This window comes from Leptonychotes weddellii, chromosome 8 (genome assembly GCF_054177405.1).
Source record: "Leptonychotes weddellii isolate Sample4059 chromosome 8, ASM5417740v2, whole genome shotgun sequence".
In the NCBI taxonomy this organism is placed as follows: domain Eukaryota; kingdom Metazoa; phylum Chordata; class Mammalia; order Carnivora; family Phocidae; genus Leptonychotes; species Leptonychotes weddellii.
The window spans coordinates 102,238,564-102,260,247 of NC_138376.1; the positions used below are offsets into that span (position 1 = coordinate 102,238,564).

The 21,684-nt window shown below is 36.9% G+C and overlaps 1 long non-coding RNA gene across 1 annotated transcript; it reads left to right on the forward strand.

Moving 5' to 3' along the window:
- The first annotated feature begins 1,184 nt into the window (after positions 1–1,184).
- On the forward strand, positions 1,185–4,402 carry LOC115943262 (uncharacterized). Its single transcript, XR_004077861.2, has 3 exons — positions 1,185–2,101; positions 2,819–2,902; positions 4,023–4,402. It is a non-coding gene; the product is annotated as an uncharacterized LOC115943262 (long non-coding RNA).
- The last annotated feature ends 17,282 nt before the right edge of the window (positions 4,403–21,684 follow it).

The window sequence follows — 21,684 nt, forward strand, 5'->3', positions numbered from 1 at the left end:
TTCTCTTGTTTTTTTGAGGGCAGTTGGGATTCAATGGGTTTGCTATGATATACCTATGTATGGAATGTTTTAATGCTGCTTAGAGCTTTTAGGGATTCTTAAATCTGTAGTTCAATACATTTCATCAACAACTATCTCTTCAAATATTTTTTCTGTCTACATTGTCTCTTTCTTCTATGTCTGATGTTTCAAATACTTCCATATTAGAATTCCCACTGCATCTTCTAAATCTTATATCCACTTCTCTGTATTTTTCTTCTTTTGCTCTCTGCTTTCTTCCAGATATTTTTTTCTTTTTTTGTAGCTACTAATTCTGTCTTTGCTGGGTCAAATCTTCTGTAATACCTAAACATTGATTTCTTAATCTTGGTAAATGTGATTTAAATTGCAGAATTTCCATTTAGTCTTTTCTTTATAACTTTCAGTTCTAATTTTTAATCTTGTCTGTTATTTCTTTGATCATAGAATGCAGAGTTATTTTACCGTTATATCTCCATATACTACCAGTATTTGGAGACCTTCTGGATCTGTTTCTTGCTTTTATTTCTGCTGATTTCCTTGAATGTGTTATTTTCTCCTAATGTGACTTATTTTTCATTGTTTACCAGAAATTGTGCAAAATTGAATAAAGAAACATCTTGAGGCTTATGGTGGTGTTATCTTCCTCCAGAGAGGATCTACATTTGCTTTTACCAGGTGCCTGGGCAGTACTGACCAACCTGGGATTAACTCAGTCCAATTTTAAGGATTTCATGGCCTACAGCTATATTTCAGCCACTGTGGAGGTTTTTTTGCTTCTTGTTCACCCTTAAGGTATGGACAAGCAAAAGCAAGAATAATCACCAGGACTCCACTCCTTTGACAGGTTCTGACCACAATCTTTGATCCCTGCTCCTGCTAGTTTGCTGAAAGCGTAGCTTAGCCTCACAACTGCCCCATCTAGAATCAGAAATGTTCCCAGAGGAAAAATGGCCTCAAATCTCAGGCTCACCTTCCCAGGCTCCTATATTTTCTTACGTTCTGTCCCAATAATTCTTTACTATCTTGGCAGGTTTCCCTTTCCTGAAATACACAGTTTGTCCAGTTTGCTCATTTCCTTTATGTAGGAGGTTGATTAAAGCAGAGTAATTTTTTTAAAGCATGAACTTATTGCCTCACCTTTTTAAGAAAAATAAATATATTGAAAGGTAGAATTATCAGCACTTCATAACTTAACTCAAAGCTGGGGAAGTGTTGTGGATAACATTTTTGGGGAAAGTATGAAATATGCAGTTTTTAAAAATTCTGATCCGATTATATTATTCACTGTATTCTTTTCTTTGCTTTATTAAGGCTACTAACAAAATATAACTGGAAATCCTACAAGGGAAGTCATTGCTAGATGAGTGAATAAGAGCTTGGAAAGTATGCTTTCAACTGACACCAGAGGGAAAGAAAATGTTGGATTGTAGCTAACGTGCCTTTAGGATCTTAAATGTAGCCAGAATTTTAAATGCACAATTTGGTTCATAGTGAAAGGAAACATAAAAAGTATCATGATAGATTGTGTTTTTCTGACTACAAATTCTAAAGCTTTATTTGTTATGGGTTATACATAATAGAAGAGAAGCAGACAGTGTATCATATTTTTAGAACTAGAGCAAAGCAGGAAAATGATAGCGGTCTAATGATGTTGTTCAATATGTGATTTAAAATTGAGATGAGCTATACTTGCATTTGAATAGCAAAATGGCTTTCACTTTTCTATCTGGCTATAGGCCAGAATAGCAAAGTGAAAACAGAATTGTAAACTATTTTAGAATTTGCTAACTAAATTCTTAATTGCTTCACATTAGCCCTGTAGTCAGCTTACTCTCTGTTCTTACCTTGTGATATAATTTAATTAGATCAAGGCACAGTTATGATGACTACGCTCATTTTCTTTTTGCTTTTAGAATAAAAAAAACAGCAGAGAAAGAACTACGGTTTCAGGTGAAGAGTTAGAAAGCCACTGGCTGGCAATCTTTCATACTTCTTTATCTTGGAGCATTTGCAAGATCCTTTAAACATTCTATACTGAAGAGACTATGGTGGAAAAGAGCAATGCAGAGCTGGCAGCAAGGTAAGATATTGCTATAGCTTGAGAACAGCCAACCTTCCACTGCCAGGCTCTGTCCAAAATTATGTACCCAAGGTTTTGGCTTCAGTCAGTCTGGCTGACCAGACACTGTGAAGGGCTCTCCGAGGGAAAAAAATTGAGATCTACATAAAACATATTTTAATTGGACTTCCGGACTTGCAGGAAATACAGAAAAACTTGCCACCTGGAAACAAAAACACAAAAATATGTGCTGAAAAAGGCATCATTAAACAAACTTAAAAGTAACTTTGCCTTAAATATACATGCCTGTATTAGAGCTATAGCTGGGAAACTGTCTTTGGCCAAGGGCGAAATGGGAGAAATAAATCAAAGACTCTAGGATTAATCCAGGAACTTTCCAAGGGAGATAAAATTGCCCAAGGTCAGTAGTACCTTCCTGCTTCTAATAGAAACAAACATAATTCTTCTCCAAAGGTAAGCATCCTCAATTTTATGGGTAAAGATAAGCCAAATAGAGATCAGAATCAAAGATCACTAATCATATAAGAAAATTAACCACAGTGAATTTTAGTGGAAATTACAAGCAACTTATGATATTGGAATCATCAAATAATAACTACTAAAATAACTAAGTAGATATCTTTACATTAAAAAATGAATTATGACTAAATTTAGCAAAACTCTCATGTGGTGGCTTGTGCACCCCATTATGTTCTTTCAACCCTACCTCTTCTTTAGGCACTGAAGAAGCCTTGGGACTTCTATGCCACCACACAGTGGAAAAGCACTTGGCACTCACTATCTGAAGGAATTCATGCCATGGTAACCTTCTTGACCCTTGGAAATAATTTAAATGCAGTCAAATTTGTTAATCTTTTTTCATAGTTTTTTTCTGTCTTATTTCATAAAAGTGTTCCATATCTAAAGTTTGTAATGATCTCTCTCTTTTTTTTAAAGATTTTATTTATCCATTTGAGAGAGAGAGAGAGAGAAAGCATGAGCTGGGGGCGGGGCAGAGAGAGAGGGAGAGGGAAAAGCAAACTCCCCGCTGAGCAGGGAGCCAGAGGTGGGGCTACACCCCAGGACCCTAAGATCATGATCTAAGCCAAAGGCAGACCGGTAGCTGACTGAACCACCCAGGCACCCCTGTAATGATCTCTTCTTATACTGTCTTCTAAAATTTAAAGTTTTGTCTTCTACATTTCAGTCTAATCTACTGGAATTATCATTTTGTGAGGAGATATAATTGAAAGATTTAATTTTTTTTTAAGTATGGATGATGAATTGTCCTAGTTCTTAGTATGAGTCTTAATCTGAGCTCCTCATTCTATTCAATGGATAGATTTATCTATCTCTGTTCTAATGCTATAGTGTGTTAATTAATTTAGCTTTATAATAGATCTTGATATCTGGTAGGAATATTTCTTCTCCCATTATTTTTGATCATTTTCTTTAATGTTTTCATTCCTCTTGGATTTTTGCTCTTCTATACAAATTTTAGAATTATTTGTCAAATTACTGAAATAACTATTTAGCATTTTTAAATTGAATTTAGAATTTTGTTGGAGATAATTTATATCCTTATGATTTTGGGTCTTCCTACCCTTGAATGTGAGATATATTTTTAAATATTTAAATCTTCTTTAGTATCTTTCAAAAAGCTTCAACATTTTCTCCACACTTGTCCTGTGCATCTTTTGTTAGATTTGTGTCTTTGTACCTTTTCCTTTTTGTTTCAACTATAAATGGTATCCTTCATACATTATTTTTTATAATAATATTTTATAACAAATAATAATGCAATTCTCTTTGTACACTGATCTTTTATTTAGCTACCTTGCTACAGTTTCTTACTATTCTAATATTTTTATCTATATATTCTTTGTTTTCTAGGTAGGCAATTATGCCATATGCAAATAATGAAAAATTTTTTTTCTTTCAGATACTTAGAATGTTGTGCTTGGCTACATGACTTGGTTTAGCTATTGGGAGGTTATTGAACATGATGGCAGCAGAAACTTAAAATATGGATGCACAATTGGACTGGTCTTCTGAACTCCTATCTTTAGCCTCAAGAAGACCATGCCTTGAATAACCATTGTTCCAAGGAAGATGAAAGACATGAGTTGCAGATCTGGAGTCAATCCACAGCTTGGAGCAGGCCTAGCCAAGCCCAGACTCTATCAGCCAAACCTCAGCAAAGTGAGAAATAGATGTTTATTGTGGCACATCACTGTAATTATGTGGTTGTTGTGGCAATAGCAGACTGATACAACATTGAACCTCTAGTCATGGGAGAGTGCTACTTTGTCAATAAATGTTTCTGACCACCTTACAATCTACTGCCCTTTATATTCTACCACTTCTTGTCCTATACCCTTAAAGACCACCCTCATACATAGTTTCCTGGTTCTTGCTTTTATATTTTTGCCAGATTTAGCAACTTTTTGATGTGTAAGTTATCTTCTCCCAAAGCAAGGAGGACCCCATTTGGGCTCTGCTGAGACTTGACACTATTGTTTGGCCTGTAGACAATACAGGATGAAAAGTAGATCTTGAGGAAGATAAAGCATCATCTTGCAAGGCAACTGCCTCAGGTAAGGCCTTTACAGGAAAGGGAAGGCTGCTGTCTTCTTGCAAGGGGGAAGGAACTTCTGCCAGTCAGTGGATTCAGTGAACCCTAGGTGTTCAAGATTCTCAGGCTCATCTACTCAAATGTCCCCATCATAGGTCTCTGAGTCCCACTCTTCCTGTTCCTGACTTCGACAGAGAAGAACTGTCAAGTCTGTGAATTAAGTCTCCTCTGTAGTTTTGCCACCCTTATCATTAAAGCTCAAGAAGTGTCTAAGTGCTTACTATGAATCAAACCCTGATTAACTTTCTTACATGCTTTCACTTAATCCTTTCCATATGTCTGTGGTCTGGATTACTATTATCCTCATTTTTAAAATGAGAAAAATAACATTTACAGAGATGAAGTAACTTGTATAACAATTTGAATAATCAGGTCTGTTTGACTTCAAAGCCCACACAATGATATGTGGTATGCCAATGAAAATGAATGGAGCCCAGAAATAGTTTCTTATTTTACAAAGATAAAGATTATTAAAAACCAAAAATAATTTAAATAGGTTTTTTAAAAAACTAAAGATGTTTGGAGAAAAAAATACCACCATTATAAACTGACAAAGTTAAAATGAGACAGGAGAGACATAACAATTGATGGGGATAGTCATTCACATAGTGGGAAAGAAATCAAGATTACTGAACAGCTATTAAATTCCAGACATTATTCTAGGTGCTTTCATATGCACCTGCTTATTTAATCTTACCAATATTCCATTGTTTTAGGCATTTCCCAGAGCTAGTAAGTGAGGGAGTCGTAATTTGGGCTTAGCTCTGACTTTGTGCCTAGGTCCTCTCTATTAGACCCATGTTAATCAAAATGTGGACCATAGGCCAGCAGCATCAGCATCACCTGAGAGGTTGTTACAGATGCAGCGTTTCAGGTGCAACCCAGACATTCTCAATCAGAATCTGCATTTTAACAAGCTCTTTAGGTGAGTTTTATGCACGTTAAAGTTTGAGAAGCACTGCATCATTGCATATAATCTTCTCAGCATGTGTGTACTGGTAGGACTTAGAAAAGTTTAACAATGGACCCTCAGGAAATTGGTCTTAAAAGAAGCTTGATAAATAGCAATAGCTGAACTCTCTCAGCGGTCTTAAAACATGATCCAAACGGGGCTTAGTTTTATGGAAGTTCTAACTAATTTTGTGTCTAGCTCTCTCCTTCATCCATGCCAGAAAGTCTCAAGTTATTTGAATAAGTTATAGTGAAGGATATTTATTAAGGAGCCTCTGTATGCTGAACACAGTTCTAGGCAAGACTAAAAAGTCAGACATGTTTCATATCCTTAAAGAGCTTTTAATATAAATGGGAAAGAGGGGCACCTGGGTGACTCAGTCGATTGAGCAGCCAACTCTTGATTTTAGCTCAGGTCCTGATCTCAGGGTCCTGAGTTCAAGCCCCATGTTAGGCTCCATGAAAAAAATCAATCATCTATCTATCTATCTATCTATCTATCTATCTATCTATCTATCATCTATCTATCAAAGAAAACTCAGATGAAACCAAAAGAAAAGAACATGGAAAAAATAACAACAATGAAAAGCACATAAAAAAGTTTCTAGAATAAAGTAGGCATATAACAGAGGTATGTGTTTTAGGGGAGTTGCTAGAGGTGTCAGTGACCAGAGCCACAAGAGTTTAGATCATAAGGCTTTCTGCAAAGGAGATTCTAGTCAATGTTTTGAGGGAAGAAGAACTGTGGTTCATAAGGCAGCAAGTACTGAGGCATCTCATTAGGTGGAAATGACAAAAATAACTGCTTGGAGATGGGGCCAAGAAAACCATGATTCATATATAGAGGTGAAGATATTTGTCTAGTGAACAAAAAGCAAGTTGAGCTAAGGGTCCATGTTTGACTAAGTATGTCAAGCACAGGAAAAGAAAGTAAGGAATAGTAGAGAAGGGAAGGAAAGGAAGAAAGGAAGAATATTAAATGAGATGTATTAGTCCATCAGAGAAATAGAACCAATAAGATGAAGAGAGACAGAGATAGAGAGAGAGAGACGGAAAGAGAAGAGATTTATTGTAAAGAACTGCCTTATACAATTATGGGGTTGGTCAATCCAAAATTTGTAAAGCAGGCTGGAAGACTAGAAATTCTGGCAAGAGTTGATGTAGTCTCTTGGTACAAAGGCAGACTGGAGGCAGAATTGCTTCATCTAGGACTTCAGTCTCTTTTCTTAAGGCTTTCAACTGACTGCGTGGAGCTCACTCACATTATGCAGCATCAGTGCTTTACTCAAAGTCTACTGATTTAAATGTTAATTACATATAACAAATATTTTCATAGCAACATCTAGACTGGTGTTTGACCAAACAACCGAGCACCACAACTTAACCAAGTTGACACATCAAATAATCATCATAGCATATGTAAAGGCACAAAAATTGCTTAAGGTGTCCTTCTAGGGCTGGTGGAATAGGGTGATTGCAGCCAATGTTGCTGCAAACATCTTTGGTGTAAGGTATGCCCAGTGAGTCTGAATGAAATTAAACTATTGTTATAATTAGAAAATGTGTTTTTTTTTTTTTTTAGAAAATGTGTTTTAACTGTATTTTGATTATTAGTAGATTTTCAGTGTCAGTATCACCGACATTGACATGACATCCCCCATGTTATTCAGCAAAATTAGGGTTCTTTATTCAGTTCTGGACATCATGATTTGAACAAAGTAGAGCTCATCCAGAATAGGATGTCCAGAATAGTTTACTCTTGAAATAAGAAATTTAGGAAGATTGAATGGTTGATTGTTAAAATAACACAAAAGGAAGTTAAACATTCTGTGTTGCTCCAGAGTTCTGCTTAGGACCCATGGGTAGGAAGTACATCATGTAAGTAGAAGTTCCTGGCAAACAGAAATTCATAGAGTGAAGCCAACTATCCCGAAAGGCCTTCCTGGAAGCAGTGACCTGACTCTTGCTTACGCTCCCTCAGAGGTACCATGAGGTAGGATTTCAGGTTGCCTATTCTGCCTCTAAGATACTGGGATTTGAAAGCTGTTCTTTTGCTTAGTCATTCTGCTGCCATGTGTGTACTGGTCCTTGGCTAAATAAATATTTGGACATGAACAATGTAAAAAGGAACCAGAAGATGTTGGGTACAGTTATCTGCTCTTTTGATTTCCATGTTTGCTTTTAGTTCTGCAGCTAAAAAAGTGAGTGGAGTGGTGGGTCATTTTTATTTCCTTTATGCTTTTCTGTATTTTCCAAATTTTCTACAATGAACGTGTATTAATGTTATTTTTAACAAAGCAAAGAGAGTGGGTACAAGGCTACAGTCTACTTTACGTTGACCACAAATGAGCCTGTGTATAGAAGCCTTTCCGGCCCTTAGAATAGTGCAGGGGTCTGTGAGACAGCAGCTGGGAGACAAGAGGAGCCAGAACTTGGCATAACCTCTTATTTTTTAAAAAAAGTCTCATCGTGGTTTTGACCGGTATTTTTTAGCATACAGCTATTCCAGACCCCCTATTTTTGAGCAGATTCACAATACCAAAATGAACATGTGATTTCGCTTTCCTTTCTGAAGTTGGAAATGCCCCAAACTCAATGTCTCAGGGAGGGTGTGTCAAGGAGGTAAAACCTCAAGGGTGGTAGAGATTCTGCTCAATGCTTCCTTTCCTGTGATATGATGGGAGGTCAAGTCAGCAGGGAGGGTGAGGCCATGCAGGCTGCAGTGGGGTACAGTTGGGATATGGAGGTTAGCTGAGTGGAAAGCTTCTAGGGAAAGGCAGAGTGCGTGTTCATTTCTGGTTGGAGAGATCACCAGCCAGCTATGGAAACCCACTGCAAGGAAGCGAGGCTACACTGAGACCAAGGCCTTTGTATCTCCCTCTACTGCAGGTGAGCTTTACAAACTCCTCCCCTAAGGATGGCCAACACAGGTCACTGTGACCTGTTGTTTTCTTTTGGAAAGACACCTTGCTGGAGTTACAGTGACATGAGAACTTGAGCACTAGTGTCTGGTAGATTTTACTGCTAACTACGTGTTCATAAATCCCAAAAAAGACTTCCAACAACAGATTGCATTAGGACCCGAGAGAGCTATTGGCACTAGAAGACTGAAACTCTTCTTAAGAACAACAAAGTTTTACTCTTATAAAATCTCCCCAATTGGTCAACTAAAATGTGGCTGTGACTTTTCAAGCTCCCTGACTCAGCATCAAATGGAACTAATAAATTGGCCAGTAATCTCAATCTTGTTCTCTTGATCCACCAGAAAAAGCCAAGCTAACGTTTATTTCATTTATCATTTATATAGTATATGAAGAAGCATGAATTTAAACTTTGAAAAATTCATTCAAGACTTTTCTTCATTAAGATGATGAGGCATTAAAAGAATAAATCAGATTAGAAAATTCCACCACATTGCCAAGATCAGAGCTGAAGAGAGCAATTTCTGTCCTTTCTCTGGTGTAAGGATGGGCTGATTGTTTTCATGCTAAGGCTGAGATCTGTATGCCAACCAGAGGATGAAATTTAAAGGGGGGTGAAGTTAGAGAAAGAAGATGAAGTAATTGTAACTCTCTCTCTGTCTTATTTCTGATGTGGCTTAGGGCTAAAACCTGTGATTGCCCACCTTTGCCAAGATACTGCTTTTGTTGCTTAGTTTACTATTGATGGTTCTGATAATATGGATCTCTCCATACAGACAAAATTGTGAGTGTTAAATTTGTTAATATATGTACAACATGGCCTAACATATAAACAATAAAGTTTTAGTCATATCATTGCCCCCATCCAATGATCAGTGCCTCTCCAGTCTTTCCTCACATTTGTGTATGGTGGGGTTATGCTTATTGCCCTGGATTTTTACATTTCAATCTAGAGGAAAAGGGACAAGGAGAGGAAAGGAGGAGAAAAGAAAGGAAGGTAAGGATTAGCCCAAAATGTAGGATTTTCTTTGTAGAGTGTGATTACTGCTTGTAAAATGCATTTTTGATTGATATACAATGAAAACCATTTCAGGAGATTCAGGAATTTTAGAGCTGCTAAAGAAGCACCAAAAAACATCCTTAAGGATGGCAGCAAGTACATTCCGTTTCTGTATGAATGCAAATTCCCATGAAAACCTAATAAAAGCAGTGATAGAAAAGCAAGGGAGACTCTCCAATATTTTTCCAATGGGCTGCCTGGTTTGCTTTTGACATAGGGCCTGATACCCCGCGAGTCTACAGGGATGTGCACATTGTCTATTTGAATGACTATTTCAATGTACCCAGTCCACTGATATTAAATATGTATTATTATTTCCCCCGCCTTCAACTTGGTAATCAAAAAATCAGTAATGATTTTCTGACTTATTTTAAAATATCGGTAATAATTTTTGACTTATTTAAAAGAGTAAAGAGTACAGGAAGTATGTATCTGAAATACTTTTATACATAGTTTCATTATATTAAGTTATTTCTTTGTAAAGGGAACTATATTCAAAGAACTAATACAAATGCAGGGGTTAAGTTGTTCTACGTATTTCAGAAATAGTTATTTACCTGAAATTCCACTTATGAATATTTAGAATTTTATTACAAAATGCATCAAGTATTTTTAAAAAAGGAGACTTCTCTTTTTCTTTGAATTTCTTATTTATTTTTGAATTACTCAAGTACTCAATTCTTATATTATCAAGTGAAAATAACAAAGGAAAAGGCAACCCCTTCTTTCTCCCTTGTATCTCTTTCATCCCCTCCCCCCACAACCTTGCAGCTCATTTATCCAATAGTAAAAGACTGGTGTATACTTCTCCCTATTCTTCCTGCACATGCACATCTGTACTATATGTACATAAAATCTAGTGATATTACTGAAATAGAATCACACATATTACATTAAACTTACCTTTTTTTATCTGACTATATAAGGTGAAGTATTTTCTGACTTAGTAGTCTGGGTGAAACAATTGCCAAAATTTCAAAAATTTCAGGGCTCAAACCACATTAATTAGTAGCTTTCTACATTTCTCTCTAACTAACGTACATATTTGTAGACTAATGACTCTGCTCATTTCTGTGAGCAACAAAGAACTACAAGGTCTCTACCCTAAAGCATTTTACAAGCTCAAAGTAGAGAGAAGACTAAAATAAATAAAACAGTTAAGTAGCAAACTGGATGGTAGGACAAAAGGGAGCTATCAGGAAGTCTGGGGAAGACAGAACATTTAGCGCAGAATTAGGATTGTGTTTTTAGGGGCACCTGGGTGGCTCAGTTGGTTAAGTGTCTCTTCGGCTCAGGTCATGATCCCAGGGTCCTGGAATCAAGCCCCGCATTGGGCTCCCTCCTCCATGGGGAGGCTGCTTCTCCCTCTCCCTCTGCCTGCAGCTCCCCCTGCTTGTGCTCTCTCTTTCTCTGTCAAATAAATAAATAAAATTAAAAAAAAAAAAAAAAGAATTGTGCTTTCAGCAAAAAGTCACTCAAAAAGATCTGGAAATGTTTCCAATTGATGAATTTGCTGTGGCAGACACTGCTGGTCGGTTAACACAATAGCTATTTCTAGCACCCCCATTCTCTTACTGTCGCCCTTGAAGATGGGGAGAGGTATCATCATCATCTGAAAACTGGAAATCTACTGCAGGCTCTAGGAAAGCTTTCCCTGTCTTCATCCAAGGGACAGATGTAGTTGCTTCTCTTTCTCTCCCTTACTTCTTGCCTGGATGATGGATGTGATTCCTGGAGCTGTGGGAGCCATCCTATGACCATGAAGTGACAAGGATGAGGACAAAAGTCCAGTGCACTAAGAATGATGATATGGAAAGGTAGAAAGCATGAGTTTTTCAATGAATTATAGCATCATTGAGCAGCTAAAACTGCCTGCAACCACTCACTGCTGGACTTCCTATTATGTGGGGGAGAGAAAACTATTTAAAACAAATAGTCTTGTCACTGTTGGCGAACATTTCTTTTACTTATAATCAAAAGCATTCTTAATTGCTACGCCAGTATAAATGAACAAAAAAAAATATATAAGAATAGTCTTTAGAGTGTCATTAGAAGCAACTTAAATGTATATAAACAGGAGCCAGGTTAAATCATTTCTTATCCATTCATACGACGGGCTACAGTGTGGCTCTGAGAAAGAATGATAAAAACCTATATATTACGATGAACAATCACCAAGGCACAGTAATTGGAAAAAGCAAGAGCAGAGTAATATATACATTTCAGTCCCTCAAAATGAAGATGGCAAATGTTGATGAAAACAAAAGATTGACATTAAAAGGATACTATTCAAAATTTAAAAGACTAAGTAAGTATAAATAAAATTTAAATGATTAAAATTTTGTTTTTTGGTAAAAGTTCATAGCATTTATACTTCTAAAATTACTAAAGCTTGAAACTGCACCAAATCTTTTCGGACAATGCATAATATACTTTACTATATTAAGAAACAAAAGGATGATAGACAGATGATAGATGGATAGATGAAAGATAGATACATAGATAGATAGATGATAGATACACATACATGCATACATACAAAAACATACATAAATCCTCCTATATGTATTGTCTTACATATATGTATGATACCTTGCATATAGCGACAATCTAGACGGGCCATCCCAATGGACAGTCAGAGGTGGAAGCAGGCCAGATAGTGGGACTGACGTAAAGGGGATGGGTAAACTTTTCATATATACTCCATTTCAATGTTTGAATTTTGTTTTACTTTGCATTTTAAATACCACGGGACTGCTATGGTATTTTTTAAGTGAATAATGTGAAAAGATAAATAAAATGCTGTGTGAAGAAATGGTTTGAGAAGAACTTTCTTGTGCAGGACAAAGGCGATCTAACATAGTTTCACCTATCACCAGCACGTCGAAAATGCAAAGTACCCGCTTGTGAGATGGGAATGACAAAGAGCTACACCCCATACCCCCCAGCTAAAAATGTCATCTTTGGAGCAAGGGATCTGCAGAGTTCCATTCCTGGAAATGAAGGAGAGACAGAAGTCCAGTGATCATCTCAGAGGGGTGTAAGAATTCTGGGATATTTGTAACTTTCTGTGTTTGCTATTTCTGTATTCTCTGCTGTCCCCCTAGTCAAGGGCAACAAACCAGGTGACTGAGAAAAGATTTTGTCCCTCTGGGGCAATATGGAGGAAGAAGGCCTGGAGGACCTTGCTAGTTCTGCAGCACATCTTGGGTGAGGGTGTTGATGCTGGGGAATAGGTAAGGAGACAATGGGTTGAAGTAGAAGAAAGGAGAGCAAGTTGGGGTCCTGTGGCTTGCTAAAAGGAGGAAAAGGCTGCCCTGGGATAGAGAAGGGGTCCTTGGGTTTAATCATCTTATGTTTGCCCCCTGTCCATGAGGCCAGCGTGATAAATCTTTAAGTTTTAGACTTGTCAGACTTCTGCTCTTTGGCCTCCTTTGTGGGTAAGAACTACCACAACCTCAGCTGCTTTCTGCAGCCATCACTCTACTCAGTACCCCTGTTCTGGTCAAGTTCTTCCTCCCCATGAAGCATTATAGACTAACCAGAGGGCCCCCGGGGCTCTCCAGACCACACTTGGGAGAAACTCTGGCTCACATGATGCATGAGTAGGAACTAAAACACAGTATATCAAGTAGCTGTCCTCACTTATCATATCCAAATGGTGACAGCTGCAAGGAAAAACTACAGAAATCTCAGTAACACAATATACTTGCCTCAAATATTACATCATCTTTCAGTAAAGGCAGCCCCGTTTTTATGATGTATGGGATGTATCTTAGTTAAGTGAGTTCTTTGCCCCTGGGTTTTGAGCTGTGGTATGCCATGGTTGAAAAATGAAAGTGTAATAGGCATTTCCCTGCACCCAAAAATGTGTAACACATTTTCTCATATTTTGTGGGGGCAATTTCTGTACAATTTTCTTTCCTGTTGGTCAAGAGAAAAGGTATTTCTGTAAAAACGATGAAATTGCTTGGTAAAGTTATCCTAGGCCTTGTTGTAGATAATAATCTGGTTTTTAGGGAATCTGAAGCTCCCAACATTTTTGTTTTATAGCATCTGATTTTGACTAGAACATGAGTGGAATGATTTGTTAAATTGGTCTTTTTTTCATCAGTAGCGTCAAGGAAACATTAAATATTCTAGGGAAATGTATCAGATTTCCACACCGCAACACACAAATACACAGATTAATTTCCAAGACTGTAGTTTATTTCTGATGATGTACATGTGTGTATTTGGAGGAGAAAGTATACATGAATATATATGAATGTGTGTGTTTGGAGGAGAAAGTATATGAAAAGTATGTAAGAAGAGAATTTTTCCTGTGCTGGTAGGTAAACAACATAAATATCTGAGATCTTGTTAATAGACTGCTATGGACTGAATTGTGTCTCCCCAAAATTCATATGTGAAAGTCCTAATCCCCAATGTGACTATATTTGGAGATAAGGAGTTAGGTGGTAATTAGTGTTAAATTAGGTCATAAGGGTGTGGTCCTGATATGATAGGACAAGTGTCCTTATAAGAAAAGACACCGAGACCTCATGCTTTTCTCCCCCCTTTTTCTCCCTCTTTCCATCCGAGCGCAGAACAAAGGCCATGTGAGCACACAGCTGTGTACAAACCAGGAAGAGAGCTCTTCCTGGAAACTGACCCTTCTGGACCTTAATCTGAGACTTCTAGCTTCCAGAACTGTGAGAAAGTACATTTCTGTTGTTTAAGCCACCTGGTCTGTGGTATTTTGTTATGGCAGCCTAATTAGACTAATACACGGGTCAAATAATAGTCTGCAAAATAACAGAATCCTGTATAAGATCTAACTTTAGAGGCATCTTAAAATCTTGTGCAATTTAAGCATTTTGACAACACAAAATATTACCACTTAATTTTTATTTTAAAATTTGCTTCGTAAAAGTTGAAAGTGTTTAAATGTAGCACCCTCTAGACAATCCTCACTCACGAACTAGTCAATTCACTACGTAATTTACCACATCTCTTAGCCTCTTTTTAGGAAAGGCATTCTTGGAGAACTGTCATAGAGGGCTGCAAATGTCCGAGGTGAATTTCATGTGGAATACTTGCAGCAATGTTTTGGCAGGATCTCCATGGGGTGACCAAACTAAAGAGCTAACACCTCATTCTCTCCATCTTTGAGTATTTACTGTAAGAAGATGAGCCACTGAGAGCTCCGAGAACAGATGCCATAATTTCAAACTCTTGACTGAATGCTTCATTTCTCTGAGCTTTAATGATGCTTTTCAGTCTTAGTGCAATTGGTTTAGTTCTATTAGCTCTTTTCCCCTCCACATTTCTTAAATGTAGTAAGATGCGTCTATATCTCCATCCAGCTCAATTTCTACTTCTGGCCCTACATCTGCATCACATGAGGCCGTTCCTGGAACCCATTTTCCTGGGAGATTCTGGTGTGTAGCTTTTAGGCGTGCCACAACCCCGCTCCTGCCTCATGCCTCACTTGATCTGTTGTCTATTTGATCTACAGGAAATTGAAATCTTCAAAATAAAATATAAGTTGGTAACTTGCCACATATTCTGCAAAGTGTGACAAAAGAGGGAGAAATCAGAGGAATAAAGAAGCTTGACTCATACTGTCTCAGAAAATTCTTTTACAGCTGAGCAGCCCTCAGTGGGATAGCTGTCTGACTCTGAAAGCCCACGTACGTCTTAAACATTAGCTCCATTTTCCAGGGGAGGTTTACGTCAATGCATTGCTGATTTGAAAATGCATCAATATCTCTAGACTCATGTTGGAAGCAGCAAAGATCTGGAATCCTTCTTTCTTCTTTGAGGGAAGGGGAGGACTCCTTGTGGGTTGGCTGTGACCAATCAAGTTTTGCTTGATGCCAAAAAATTAAACACAGTAAGGCCAGACCCTGTCAGCAATGAGTTGATTGCTTTAAATAAGGGAGATTTCCTGAATGTTTAGATTGAAACTTCGACTTTGATTAAAGCAAAGAGAGGTACCAGGATGGCTTCCTAACTATTTAGTTCCTAAAATTCCTGTGAGGTCTGGAGATGACAAATTCAATTCTGATGTGCTGTGTTTTACACTCTGCAGGCTGTAGTAAAAGGGAAAACTAATCAAGCTTGGGTTTCCCATGGGCTGAGTTTTAAAATGTTTTCCTATTTAAAGCCATGGAAATATGTTAAAACCCACATAGGCAGGATGAAGTTTATACAAGGCAAAATCTATGTGACCATGTTTTTGCACAGTGTGCATATTTTGACTTTTCATTATTTTTGTATTGCTTAATCTTTCGTTCTGTTTAAAATTATATTCTTACTGCATTTTTATTATAAAGATGGGAAAGAATGGTTTAAATACATATATACAAAAATACATAATATATATTGCGAAATGATTTTGTTGTCAAGTAGAACACATTTGCTTGAATTTAAAATTTGTATTAAAAAGAAAAAAATAGAAAGCTGATGAACGACTGACCTGTATATAAATATATGGCTACATATCGAGGCATGCCAAGATAAAAATTTCAAATTTGTTTTTAGAGCCAGTGCCCTTATCGTGTAATTAAAATATTAATTACTATGTAAAAATCATCAAATGAAAAGAAACAGAAAGGAGGATCAATGAATCCATATGTCATTCAAACAAAGTAGGCATTTCATACATAAACAAAGGATTGAATTGTACATAAAGCATTGTTTGCAAACAGATCATAATTAATAGTAATGCTTTCCATTAGAAGATGAAGCAAGGAACTCCCATTAGTGTCTCTGCTCCCTTTTAAGCTGGGTATTAGGCCAGATTCTCACTAAGTCTTTGTTGTTTTTGTTTTTGTTTTTTTTTTAAGATTTTATTTATTTATGTGAGAGAGAGAGAGTGAAAGAGAGCATGAGAGGGGAGAGGGTCAGAGGGAGAAGAAGACTCCCTGCCGAGCAAGGAGCCCGATGTGGGACTCGATCCCAGGGCTCCAGGATCATGACCTGAGCCGAAGGCAGATGCTTAACCGACTGAGCCACCCAGGACCACCTCACTGTCTTCTTATGTCTATGAAGTTATAGGCAAAACCATAAAGAAGTTAAAAATGTTATAGGTGTATGTATGTAGATACACTCTGCCTACCTCCACCTGTCTGTCTGTCTATCTATCTAAGTTTCTGGAGGATAGTTGTTTTTAGAATATTAGAAGAATGACTACCCACATTGAAATTTTATGGCATGGGAGAATGGAAATTTCTTCATAAATATACACAGTTATTAAACTTAATCCTTGACTCTGTGCTCAAACTTAACATACAAGTAAATACAATAAAAAAAAATAATTGTCTTGTCAGTCCTCAGAATATGATACACTTAATTTTATGCTTTGGCAAGGAGAATAGTACTCAACTTCTGGAGATACAGTAATTCTTTCAGACCATATAGCACAATAGTTTACTCTTGTTTACCGAAATGGTGGAGGCAAATATATGTTCACTAATAGCATCCATGGATTCACTATCATGTCTATGTTAGATTACCAAATGGACTTATTAGACAATGAACAACAATTTATACATTTTAATAGTCAATCCTGGGGTTTTTCTTTTTTGTATGTTAGCTTTGGAAGAGGCAAGACAGAGCCAAAACTGAATTAACTTGGACGCTTAACGGAAGCGGCAGAATCAAACAATTGTTAGCCTTTGTATAGACAAAGCTAATTAAATGAAAACTTGACATGGGTTTCTTTTCCATGGTTAGACCCCCCGAAAATGCAAAACTCCTTTGCTCAGCTTCGCAAGTGACTAATCTTTTAAAATTTTTACCATGATTTACAGAACATAAGAAGTCTTGAAGCTGATTTATTCTTATTTTCAAATTTTATACATGAGGAAATCCTGCAGCTAATCAGTGGGAGGCCAAGTTCTGGGCTTTCTGCACTGATGTCCCTCACCGTTCACCACCTCCCTTGCAATGATTGTTTAGCATTTGTCATTAAAACCAGGGAGCACAAGATAAGACAGCACCTTAACACATGAACATCATGATGGAAAATTCAAAATTCTTTTGGAAGAGGTTTTATTTTTCATAAAAAAGTCTTTATCAACAGTTTACATAAAGGGTGGATGCACAGTTACTACGGGGTTGCCTGTATAATCACTTTACATTTTTCTTAAAAATATAAAAGTTCTTAAACAAACAAAAATAAAAGTTCAGTAATAGAAAAATATCATTTTGACAAACTTTTCCACTATAGTTAAGTATAAACTTGGCTCTTGTGGTCTTTGAGGAATTCATACTTGTGTTAGAAGGGAAGTTAAGGACGTATTTATGTGAATTCCAAATTAGCTGTTTCAGAAACAAATAAACTCTATCTTTTCGAAATGAGAATGTTTGAACACACGATTATAGATCTGGTTGGTTTTGATCTTTGGAAGTCCGTGGGGAATTGCATTGCATGTTCTGCTCCTGCCAAACGACACCAGGAACTGTTGTTACTGCTGATGAGCAGTTTGACTTTAGAACCATAATATAAATGGTAGTTTAAAGGTCCTTATTTTCTTTATGGCCATGTTCATTTGGATTGATAGGAGTGACAGCACTTCACCCAGAGAACTGGTTGGTGGAACTTTCGGGTTTTGTGTAATGGCAAATATTATCTAGAGTTGAAAATACTTCAATGACAAAATCATATCAGATTTTTAGGGAACTGGTAAATATGGTTGAACATTAATTACTTGTCAAGTTTAATTGAAGTTTGTGCTCAGATCATAATATATTTCAGGCTTTAAACTGGATTATTTTATCTCTCGTCTCAAAAAGTGTTGTTTTTACTATTTGAAGCTTATTTAAATGGTATAAAATTTTTCATTTCCAAATAATTCTGCAAACCAGAAGGTCAGCACTAAGAGTCTTGTATAGTTTGATGGGAGCATCTCTTGCTGTGTTAAGAATTCTGTAGATCGATGCTGCCCAGTAAACAGCCACTAGCCAGGTATGGCTAGTGAATACTTGAAAGATGGCCGTCCAAATTGAGTTATACTGTAAATGAAAAATACACACTGGATTTCAAAGACTTAGTAGGAAGGAGGAACACAAAATATCTCATTAATTTTTTAATTGATTACATTATTATTTTTAAAAATATTTTATTTATTTATTTGACAGAGAGAGACACAGCGAGAGAGGGAACAGAAGCAGGGGGGGTGAGAGAGGGCGAAGCAGACTTCCCGTGGAGCAGGGAGCCTGATGTGGGGCTCGATCCCAGGACCACGAGATCATGACCTGAGCCGAAGGCAGACGCTTAACGACTGAGCCCACCCAGGTGCCCTAATTGATTACATTTTAAAAAAAGATTTTATTTATTTATTTGAGAGAGTGAGAGAGAGCAAGAGAGAGCATGAGCTGGGGGAGAGGCAGATGGAGGGGGAGAGGCAGACTCCTCGCTGAGCAGGGATCCGGATGAGGGGCTTGATCCCAAGACCCTGGGATCATGACCCAAGATGAAGGCAGACACTTAACCCGACTGAGCCATCCAGGCGCCCTTGTTGATTACATTTTGAAATAATTTCAAAATATTGTGTTAAATAAAATATAGTGTTAAATGAAGCTCTTGTTTCTCTTTACTTTTTTGTAATGTGACTACTAGAAAATTAAAAATTATATGTGTAGTTCACATGGTATTTCTTCTAGAGGACAGTGGCACCTAGAAAATATAAAATTACGTATATTTTGCTTTATATTATTGCTTTATATTATTAGATAGTGCTGCCATGTGTAATCCATACATAGAATCTTTGTCACTTCTCCCTTAGCATGTTCTTAGAAAAATCAACTTGGAGGTTGATCATCTAAACTCCATCCTGGAGTATGCATAGGCATTACATAGAAGTCACTGGGTACCATACTTGAGAGTTGAGTTTTCTTTTCTTAACAGGTCTGTTATTAAGAGAAGAATCATTGAGTTAATTCAGAAGCCAACATCAGTAGTTGTTTAGTTAGCCTTACCTTTCCCTAAATTTTTCTTATTCAATCCATGAGAATTTATTTTTGGTCAAATTAGATAAGTTTTTCTCTCCACTTTTTTCCCTGAGAACAGAACTACCTTAACAGACCACTGTAGGTCATAATAGATTCTCCTATCCTTGCCAAAATTAGAATAATTATTGCCTCACTTAAAATGGTTGATAGGAAGTGTAAGAGTTATTTAGCTGCAGTCTAACTGTTCCACAGAGTGTCCTCACCCCCTTTAATTTCACAAGATGGAGAAGCAGAATCATCATATGCCAGTATCTTCTTAGTGGGAAACACAAACAAACCAAGGTAAAACTAAGAACCACATTACAAAAATTATCCCCTCTTTGTCCATCCCTTTGAACTTGCTGATCCTGAAAGATGACTATGAATGAGATGTAAGATCTTATGGAGTATCTTGTCCATCGTTATCTTTTCACTAATCCTAACACCATGCCAAATATACAGTGGGTGTTAAGGAAATTTTTGTTGAATGGAACTTAATCATTCAGAAATACAAATTATTTTAAGAAAAGGATGTTTATGGAGATTATTTGTAATAGAGTAAAGAAAAGGAAGTAAGAGAGAATAGGCACCAAAATGTGAACTTACTCCTGAAGTGTCTTTCTTTAAACTTGTATGGATAAAATGTGTTTAATTTAACTAACTTTAGTTTGGGCAGAAGAAAGAGGTTTTTATGCTCTTTTGAAGCTTGGATTTCTGCTTACCAGAATGCCAGAGCTTCTGTCAGTCAATAGCACATGCAAAATTTATCCAATATATTATTTGACATAGAGGTTACTCTGTCATTACTAACTAACTTGAGTCTGCCAGAGAATTTTTTTTGGAACTGTGTGCCTGCCAAAAAAGAAGTGTCTCTTGATTGATTGCCACAGCTGACCTAAAAGCTCAAGGATCACTGTGTAATAACCCCATTATCATACATTAACCACAAAACCCAAGTCCGAATCGCAGTAAGGGTCTTGTTCAAACCCACAAAACTTCGGAAAGCCAGAGCCTGGGAGGATTTTCATCCTTTCTGCAACCCATGACATCCCACAGCCACTGTGTGAGATTGGGTGTCTGACTTGCAATCCCTGAGAACAGATACACTGAAAAACCTTTTGAATTAAAGGTTGTTCCATAATCCCAATATTTCCTTCTTTTCCTCTGGTTTCTCCTTTTTAAAAAATCCATTTTATCTTAAGAATGTGAGGCATAATCATAATATTTTAAGCCATAAAATGATTATACATATAGATTACTGGGAATGGAAGCCAGACCAACAATATTTCATGAAGGCGGTTTATATAATTTCATTTCCTCTTTTATTTTGGTAAGTGCCAGTTGAAAAGGGGGGAGGGAAGAGTGGGAGTGAAAATCTCCATGTTTTTGAAGTACCCAAGAGTCTATAAGATTGACTGTAATGGCATCTCAAGCCGATATGGTCTGCCATGTATTATTCTAATTTTCTTTGTGTTTTAAACTACAGGCTGCACTGAAAGCACCTAGAGAGACTCAGAAGAGTTTAAATCAGTAGGACCTCAGATCTGGTCCTTGTATGTTTGGGAGAGAAGGGTCTGGTGACTGGGTCCTTAGTCAATATGGGCATTGATGGGTTTGAGATATTAATATATTTATATTTTTTATAATATAATAAATATTATATGGTATAATTTATATTTACTAAATGCATTCTATAAATTATTATATTTTATTAATTAAATAACTATAACATATAATAATTATATTTTATATTATATATATATCCGATGCCTAAGCTGACTTCTGAGTCTATGTTTTATTTAAGAATAAAGTGCAAGGAGTATATATTAGTGATGGCCTGATAACTGTCAGGTAGAAAGCTAGATACACAATTGTATTTAGGGCAGATGAATAAATCACCGAAGCCTCCAAACACTGTTTTTCTCTCATCCGTCTGTCATTAAGAGTGTGGTGTTTTGTTTTGTTTTGTGTTGTGTTGTCACTTGGTAGAAAAATCATCTTTCTGGAAGTGAAGACAAAGGCAAGGTCGGTAGCCCTCAGTGAGAAAAGCCAGTTA